At 34.9% G+C, this 9,326-nt stretch overlaps 1 long non-coding RNA gene across 1 annotated transcript in view; it reads right to left on the reverse strand.

Annotated features, from left to right (window-relative positions):
* Nucleotides 1-8,298, reverse strand: part of LOC118010411 — a 28,309-nt gene extending 20,011 nt beyond the window's left edge. The window contains exon 1 of the long non-coding RNA XR_004679192.1: nucleotides 8,193-8,298. This is a non-coding gene — a long non-coding RNA (uncharacterized LOC118010411). The remainder of the gene's footprint in view (nucleotides 1-8,192) is intronic.
* Nucleotides 8,299-9,326: the final 1,028 nt, after the last annotated feature.

A 9,326-nucleotide genomic window follows, 5' to 3' on the forward strand; every position in this document is an offset into this window, starting at 1 on the left:
ATTTTGAGATTTTTTAAATATTACTTTTGCTTTGGCAAAATGCATTTATTCAAGCACAGTCTCGTCTGCACTCTAGAAAATGTGATACCATTTTGCACTGAATGTTTAAATGCAAAAAAAAAAAAAAATTGGCCGATTAACAAATATAACTTCTTGTGATTTTGTTCCAATAATCTTGGAGAATTGTTACACTGTAAACCCAGAAAATTAACATTGCCAGATAAACAGTCTGATTATATCTGGCATGATCAAGGTTTCACAGTGAGAAAATGTACAGTTTCCTAAGGCCTCTGACAGAAAGCTACTCTCAGACCTTTTCAAAGGTTTTCAGAAGTTATTACTTGAGATTAACTATGGCATGAACAAAAAGGTTTGAAGTCTTGTTTATAGTTAGCCTGTGGCTCTGAGTTAGCAAGTTCTCTCTTAAAGGATCAGTATTTGAGCTCTGGGTGCTAATGAGTGAAGGTTAGCCAGAGGGAATGTGGATGAGGGGAGCAAAAGACCAAATCATTCTCCAGGGAGGGGGGAAGTAAGCATAGAAATAAAATTCAATAATTTTTAGAAGTCAAATTATGTTTTAATCAATGCCTCTAGAATAAGCTAAAGAAGACCCACTGACGTTCCCAGCTGTAAGAGTAGAAGTCTGGTTTCACATTTGCATGATTTTGAAGGTCAAATGCCTGCTATCCAAGTCTTACTGATCCATATGGACTAGAAATGCCACAATATGCAATCATCATGAAGGCAGATTGTCTCCTGTAAATCTGTCCTTTCTGTAACACATTCAAAATGTACCGTATTGGCTGGATTATAAATCCTTTCAGGAAATGCATGCACATTTGTAGAAGCAGCTTCATGTTGATGGATGATGGCATTGGTGTTCAGAGAACCCTTAAAATAATTTATCATATGTATAAATCTGGCTCTCCATGTGTCTGGATTTCCTGTGACCAGGTATATACCTGTAACTCAAAATCCTGTTCCAGAAATGAGTAAAACCATCTCTGGGCTGTTCCTGTATTTTCTGTAGATATGAAACCTGTAGATTTTGTATTATTCTGGATCCCAACTTTATTTGCTAAGTAGAAATTTACTTAAATGAACCCTTAAAGTTTGGTAATTCATTTATCAAAGGATTCTCTCTCTGTTTTATTTCCATTAAATAAAGTCTCTAGTATGTTTAAAATATTACTCATTTTATAATTATTTTAATATACATAGTATCTTCAGGAACAGAACCATTGTATAAAAGAAGGTCAAATGAATTGGACGGTGATTCTAAAGCATTCCAATGTACTGTAGAAAATTATTAACTTTTACATACCTAGTTTTGTGGATCTTCTTGTATGTACTAAACATTATTGAACTCAACAACTTCCACTGTTCTCTAAGCAACTTACTTCACTTTATTTACAAAAAGTATCATTCCTTCTCTTAGAGATCATGTACCTTTCATAGCATTGATGAAAGTAACATTTTCCATGCTCATAAATAGATAAATTAGATCCATTCCATGAATACTCAATGACTACTGTCTCAAAGAAACAAACTAAAACAGAACCAATGTTAAGTCCTAATCTTGATTTCTTGAAAATATTATGGGATGCCAGAGTTAGAAAGTGTTTCTCTCTAAATAAATACACTTATTTGACAAACAGAAAACTGAAGTCCAACTTGGAGTGACCAAATAAAATCAAATGATGAGTTTGTGGCTGCATTGGAACTAAGACTAGAATTTGTGTTGGCTCTCAAACTAGTGTGCAATCATTTCCTATCATGTTGCAATGCCTTTCAACCTAATCAACAAGTAATATTTTATAATAAGAAATTGGTTGTACTTTATACACTAACAATGAACCATATGAAAAAGAAATAAACAATCCCATTTACAATAGCATCAAAAGCAATAAAATTCTTAGAAATAAATTTAAGAAAGTAAAAGATCTATACACCAGAAATTATAGGACATTGATGAAAGAATTTGAAAAAGACACAAATAAATGGAAAGTTATCCCATGTTCATGGATCAGAAGTGATAATACTCTTAAAATGTATAAACTACCCAAGCCACTCATAGATTTCAATGTAATCCCTATGGAAATTCCAATAGAATTTTTCACAGAAATAGAAAAAAAAAAATCCTAAAATTTATTTGGAACCACAAAAGACCCTAAGCAGCCAAAGCACTCTTGAGAAAGAACAAAGCTGGAGGTATCACTCTTCCTGATTTCAAACTATATTACAAAGCTATAGTAAACAAACAGTATGGTACTGGCATAAAAACTGACACATAGAGCAATGGGACAGAATTGAGATCCCAGAACTACACTCACACATATATGATCAACTAATATTTGACAAGTATTCTGCAAGAATACTCAATGGAGAAAGGATACTCTTCAATAAATGGTGCTGGAAAAACTGGATATCCATATGCAAAAAATAAAATTGGACCCCTATCTCACACCACCCACAAAAATTAACTCAAAATGGATTAAAGACTTAAACATAAGACCTGAACAGTAAATTCCTAGAAGAAAACATTGGGGAAAAAAAACCCTTCTTAACATCAGTGTTGGCAATATATCTTTTGGATATGATAAGCAACAAAAGCAAAACTAAATACATCAAAGTAAAAATCTCCTGCACAGCAAAAGAAACTATCAATAAAATGAAAGATGACTTATAGAATGGGATAAAATACTTGCAAGCCATATATCTGATAAAGGGTTAAAATCCCTGATATCTGATAAAGGGTTAAAATCCTTGATAAAGGGTTAAAAACATATAAAGGACTCATAAAACTCAATACTAAAAAACCCCAAATAATCCAATTAAAAAATGGGCAGGGACTTGAATAGACATTTTTCCAAAGAAGATATACAAATGGCCAATAGGTAGCTGAACAGGGGCTTAACATCACTAATCATCAGGGAGATGTAAGTCAAAATCACAATGAGCTATCACCTCATACCTGTTAGGATGGCTATTATCCCAAATACAAGAGATAACAAATACTGGTGAGGATGTGTACAGAAGGAAACCCTGGTCCATTGTTGGTGGGAGTGTAAATTGGTGCAGCCACTATGGAAAATAGCATGGAAGTTCTTCAAGAAACTAAAAAAAAATAGAAGTACCATATGACCCAGCAATTTCATGTGTGGGTATATATCTGAAGGAGATAAAATCACTATCTCAAAGAGATATCTGTACTCCCTTGTTCACTGCAGCACTATTCACAATAGCCAAGACATGGAAACAACCTAAATATCTGTTGATAAATGAATGGCTAAAGAAAGTATGGTATATATATGTACAAGGGAATATTATTCAGTGGTGAGAAAGAAGGAAATTCTGCCATTTGCAACAACATGGATGGACCTTGATGGTATTATGCTAAGTGAAATAAGTCAGACCGAGTAAGACAAATACTGTATGACCTCACTTATATGTGGAGTCTAAAAATATGGAACTCATAGAAACAGAGTAGAATTGTGGTTTCCAGGGGCTGAAGAGTAGGAGAAATGGGGAGATATTCGTCAAAGGGTACAAACTTTCAGTTATAAGATGAATAAGTTCCATGGATCTAATGTACAACATGGTGAATGTTGCTAATGATACTGTATTGTATACTTGATCGTTGCTTTGAGGGTAGAACTTTAATGTTCTCACCATTACAACAATAGCAACAATGACAACAATAGCAACAAAACAGTAACTATGTGAGATGTGTTAAGTAACTTTATTGTTTGTTTGTCCTCTTCCAGCGAGTGCGCAGCTTTGGGAGGGACACACATGCAGCAGTAAGGGAGGAAGGGGACAGCTGCCTAGCCAGCCAGATCAGTGGAATCAATGGTGATCCATGGGTGATCCATGGGTGACAAACGTCACAGCCAGATCACCTTCACATCCTTAAGGAACTTTATTGTGGTAAACATTTTGCAAAGGATACCTGCATCAAATCATCACATTGTACATCTTAAACTTACTTGATGTTTTATGTCAATTATATCTCAATAAAGCTGGAAAAAGAAAAGAGTAAATGAGAAGCTGAATAGATGTTTCACAAGTTGTTTTTTGTTTGTTTGTTTGTTTTGCCCAACTGATGTCTTGTTTTGCACTCTAATTGGTTTACTTATGGCACTTCCCAGAAAGTAAGATATCATTCATTCATTTATTCATTTATTCCACAAACATTTCCTGAGAACTGGATATATGACAGGCACTCTAGTGGGTGATACAAGAGAATTTACAATCTAGTAATATAACCCACTGAGGAGCAACACAAGCATAGATGAACAAAGGGCTTCCTAATATAATCCTCGTGTTTGTTTCTCCAAGTAACCTTAAAATAAGATGTAAATTCTGGAGCCACACTACCTAATCTTGATCTCAGTTGTACCACTTTCTAGCTTCTGGCCCTTAGGAAAATTACTAAATCTCTCTGTCTCAGTTTCTTAATGTGTAAAATTCTAATACTTTCCTTATAGAGTTGCTGTGATTAACTAATTGGGTTAATAAACTGACTTAATGTGAAGATTTTAGAATCATGCCTAACATTTAAGAAGTAGTCAATAAACATTAGAATTATTCTTATTATGGCTATTAGTATTATTTTTACAACCACACAGTCATAAAAATCCTCTCCACAGATAGCCTCCCGGACAATTATGATTTAAACTCCCTTTCATATTATTTTAATCCCTTCCAATTCTCCTCCTCTTCTTTAATTCCCACAGAGTTCTCTCATTTTAAGATACATTTTCATGGCTATTTCTGCAATCAGAACATTTAGCAGTTTGGTGATGAAATCAGGGCAGTTTGAGATGTCACACTCTAACTAGTTACACTGCACAAAGCCTAACAGTTTGCTTTCTGTTTTTAAAGAAGCGTTTCATTTAGCCATACTTGTGGCGGCACATGTAATTGAAAAGAGGCATATGGAGACCAGCATGGAAGCCTAACAAACACTTCAGAGTGGCTTAAAAACTATGCTAATCAGTTTGGGAAACGATGTTTTAATCTTAAAAAAAAAAAAACAAAACAAAAAACCTCCTCAAACCTAAGGTGACTTTTAAAGAAATGTAATCATTGTCAATATCACTTAAAACTGATTTATTTCCCTCTGCCCTGACAAATGTTGAAAATAAAATTGAATCATAGAAAAAGGAAGAGAGTACCCGTGACCTGTAGTTTTGTGGCACAGAAATGAACTTGTAAAGGCAGTAAGCCGGGACACTGGTCCCATGGTCAGAGTCAGTGTAGACAGTCTCTCCTACAGGACAGGGAGAAGGGACACGGGCTCAACAACACTCCTCCCCCTGCAAGAAAGCGCTGAGCATTACCTGAAAACAAGGAAGGCATCAGATGAACAGACCTTTATAACAGAATGTGCATCTGCCAAGACAAAAATACACCCCAAGCTTCTGGTGCTGGCGCGCTGACAGTATGAGCAAGCTGTCTTAGTAGTGATTTTGCAAATCATTTGAGTTTAAATTCTATATAGGCCGTAGGGCCCCTGGAGCATCACTTTCTATATTTGGCCTCCTCATTTAGCTATGTTTGGAATAAATAGGCTATGGGTAAAAACCATGCCCTTTAAGAGTTTTGCATACACAGACTAATTCTGCTTATATATTATACGTGAACAGAGTGATTGATGTAAGCCTATGCTTACACACACACGCACACGCACGCACACGCATGCACACCCGCACACACGCACACACGAGACTTTCTAAATGTATTTTTAAGCTGTTTTCCTGTGACTTTTTCTCTCTCTTTTTTTAAGTTCAGCTCTCTGGCATTTAGTAACCCACAAGCTGCTGTTTCTTTTTCCAAATAAGTTCAGCTTGATGGTGGGGCCAAGAAAAATGAGCCCAACTGATGATTGCAATCTCAAAAGAAAATATGCTTTTTATCAGAGACCACATGTTGCCAATGCCAATTAAAGCAAAACTGGGAGATTTTATCAGATACCAACCTGGAGAGGAGAAATGATAAGCCAAGCATAAGAAAGGAAAAGTTTAAGGTTCAGGTGGAATTGCTGGGGATGCCCATTTAAGAGGAAATGTAAAAATTTAAGGTGGAAAGTATAGCATATGTTGCAGATTTAGCAGTTTGTTAACCATCTAGATAAGAAATTAGACGAAGGCAATGTGAAGAACTTTGATTCAAGGCGATCTGGTTGAATCCTGGCTGTACCCACTGACTACCTGAATCACCTTCACCTCTCTGAGCCTGTCTCCCCATTTATAAATCAGGAGTCACAAAATTTTGTTTGCATTTTAAAGAACGATAACGTGGATGAAAATACTAGTTTCATAATATTTGCTTGATAAATGTTGAAAGAGAGAAATTAATTCATTAATTTCTGGACAAATGCTTCAATAAGATCTTTTTTTTCTTTTTCTAAAGTGTTACACAACCATTTAGACACATGCATCTTGTAAATGTATTAAGTGTGTGCATTATTTTATTGTCTTTCAAAGGTTGGTAAGGAGTACCACAGTTATGTGACATGTTCTTATAGTTTTATTTCTGACATCAACTAATAATATATTCATGAGATCACCTGATTGCACTCCATAGAAAAAGAATCACCTTTTCCACTATTGGAAGGTGCAAGGTGTCAAGGTTAAAAGGTTCACTTCGGTTTATCTGCCTTGGTTTCCATCATCCCTAAAATGTTTATGCCACCCTTAAAAAATTATTGTGAAGGTCAAATGAGAGGTATCATGAAAAATTGCTTGTATCCAGAATATAATAAAGGTTAGCTCCTTTATCCTTTTCCCTCAGGTGAGTTGAGTAGCTTTTATATTTTTAAGAAGTAATAGGAATTTGTTAAATGAATGGGCCATGGTCTTTAATCTGAAATTCTCAGATGGAGAATTTTTAATCCTGAAAAATGGGTACAAGTGCTGAAATTCTCAGATGGAGGCCTGGGAATATTTTTGCACTCATCAAAGTGTTGCACTGAGAGATATTTTTAGAACTTGGTGAGAATGATTATTTAAAATATAACACCATGTAGGATGCGGTAATTATGATATAAAAAACGGGAATTGAATATATATTTTTCAAAATAAAACTTGTTCTTTATGTAAACCTACCACTGCTCACTTTTATATCTTTTCAAAGTTTATAGTCAATAGAAGAAGATACTTGTACTATACTCACCCATGATTATTTGAATATAGTATTCCACTGATCCTAAAGTTCTGGAAATTGTTCATCCCTTTCTCGAAAGATTCACTATACATATTTGTATGAAGTAAGAGACCAAGGATCCCTAACTCAAATAAATTTTTCCTTTTTCTCCATAGGTATATAATTTAAAGCCAATTAAGGAATTTGGAGTTTCAGGAAGCAGATAACCAGGTCATAAATGTACTATCCTGACAAAGCCGGAGGCAATGTCAAGGTCAATGAAGGAAATGGGTTTGTATTAATGTGTGATTTCAGCTCCTCATATTTGGATCCAATCATAATAATTGTGTGCTTTTTGCCAGCTTTCCTGGGTGTTCAGCTCTCCCCGCAGAGACTGAAAGTAGAGTTAGTTACAAGCTCAGAGGACTAAATATGCTGCAGCTGGATTATAACTTTCATTGAAAAGAACATCAGTTGCTTGGCTCAGAAGTTCTTCTGTATTTTTCTATTATATAGACACTTAAGAGTTTTATGCCTCTTCCCACATAGCTCCAGCTTTTTGAAATTGCAGACATTATCAAGAAAACAATATAAATTTCATTTATACCATTCATCTGAGTTAGTCATAAAAAGAAACAGTTACAGTTGACCTTTGAACAACATGAGTTTGAACTGCATGGGTCCAGTTAGACCTGATTTTTTTTTTTATGAATACAGTACAGAACTGCAAATGCATTTTCTCTTTCTTGTGATTTTCTTAATAACATTTTCTTTTCACTAGCTTAATTTATTCTAAGAATATAGTATATAATACATATAGCATACAAAATTAGTGTTAACTGATTATATATGTTATCGGTAAGGCTTCTGGTCAACAGTAAGCTATTGTAGTTAAGTTTTTTGGTGGTCAAAAATTATTTGTGGATTTTTGACTGGGGAGTCAGTTCCCCTAACCCCCATGTTTTTCAAGGATCAACTGTATTTTATTTCTACAAATGTGGACTCAAGTTAGGTACACACAAAGATAATATAATATTGCTTACTTTTCAAGAAATCTGGACATTGCTGTTATCAGCTGCTGAAGAGTTTATGTGAACAGAATGTAATTTGTTTTCACAGGGTGCATATGTATGTGGATCTCTCTCGTTCTCTTATTGTTCATCTTTATTATTTCCTGTGTTGGTAGACTCTGTTAAAAATAATGAAAGCACACTGTTAACATAATTTTTATTGTAGAAAAACAAAAAGCAATCTAAATATTCAATAAGGTTAAACTTATTATGAAACATTATATAATATTATTATCTATGTGATTAATGTTTTTAAAATTTGACTTACAGATAATTCTAAAAAAAATTATTGGGTTGTACCTCACACCTATTAAATTAATTTTCAGAGAAAGAACAAGACAATCTGCATTTTTAAGAAATAGATCAAGTAATTTTGGAGAATGTTACACTAGAATGTAAGCTTAGAGTGAAAGAAATTATAGTGCTACTATAATGCTCTGTACATCATAAGTGTTCAATGAATTTATGCTGAACAAATGAATACATTATTATCTTCTTTGGAAAATGTGTTATTTTCAAGAATGAATGAAAGTATATAAAACACCAAAAGGTGCTCTTGATATAATATTGGATGAAAATAGACAATAAAAAATTGCACGCATTCTAAGGCTACAAATATTTAAAAAGGATTTTTTTTTTTTTTTTTTTTTTTTACAGAGAGAGAGAGTATGAGCAGAGGGGGATTGGCAGAGTGAGAGGGAGAGAGAGAATCTTAAGCAGGCTCCATGCCCAGCGCAGAGCCCAATGCAGGGTTTGACAAGGGGCTCAATCTCACAATCCTGAGATCATGACCTGAGCCGAAATCAAGAGTCGGTTTCTTAACCAACTGAGCCACCTAGGGGCACCCTTAAAAAGGCATTTTAAATAGAAAAAATAATGCCAAAAGCATAATCTATATAAGAAACAAAATTAGGGGTGCCTGGGTGGATCAGTCAGTTTAACATCAGACTCGGTGTCAGATCAGGTTATGATCTTGGTCATGGGACTGAACCTCGCATCTGGCTCCACGCTCAGCACAGAGTCTGCTTGTCTCTCTCCCTTCCCCTTTACTCCTCCCCCTCTGCTTCCCCTCCCCACCCCACTTGTGCTCTGTCTCTCTAAAATCGA

Source organism: Mirounga leonina, unplaced genomic scaffold, assembly GCF_011800145.1.
Source record: "Mirounga leonina isolate KUSES-001 unplaced genomic scaffold, KU_Mleo_1.0 Mir_129, whole genome shotgun sequence".
Lineage (NCBI taxonomy): Eukaryota > Metazoa > Chordata > Mammalia > Carnivora > Phocidae > Mirounga > Mirounga leonina.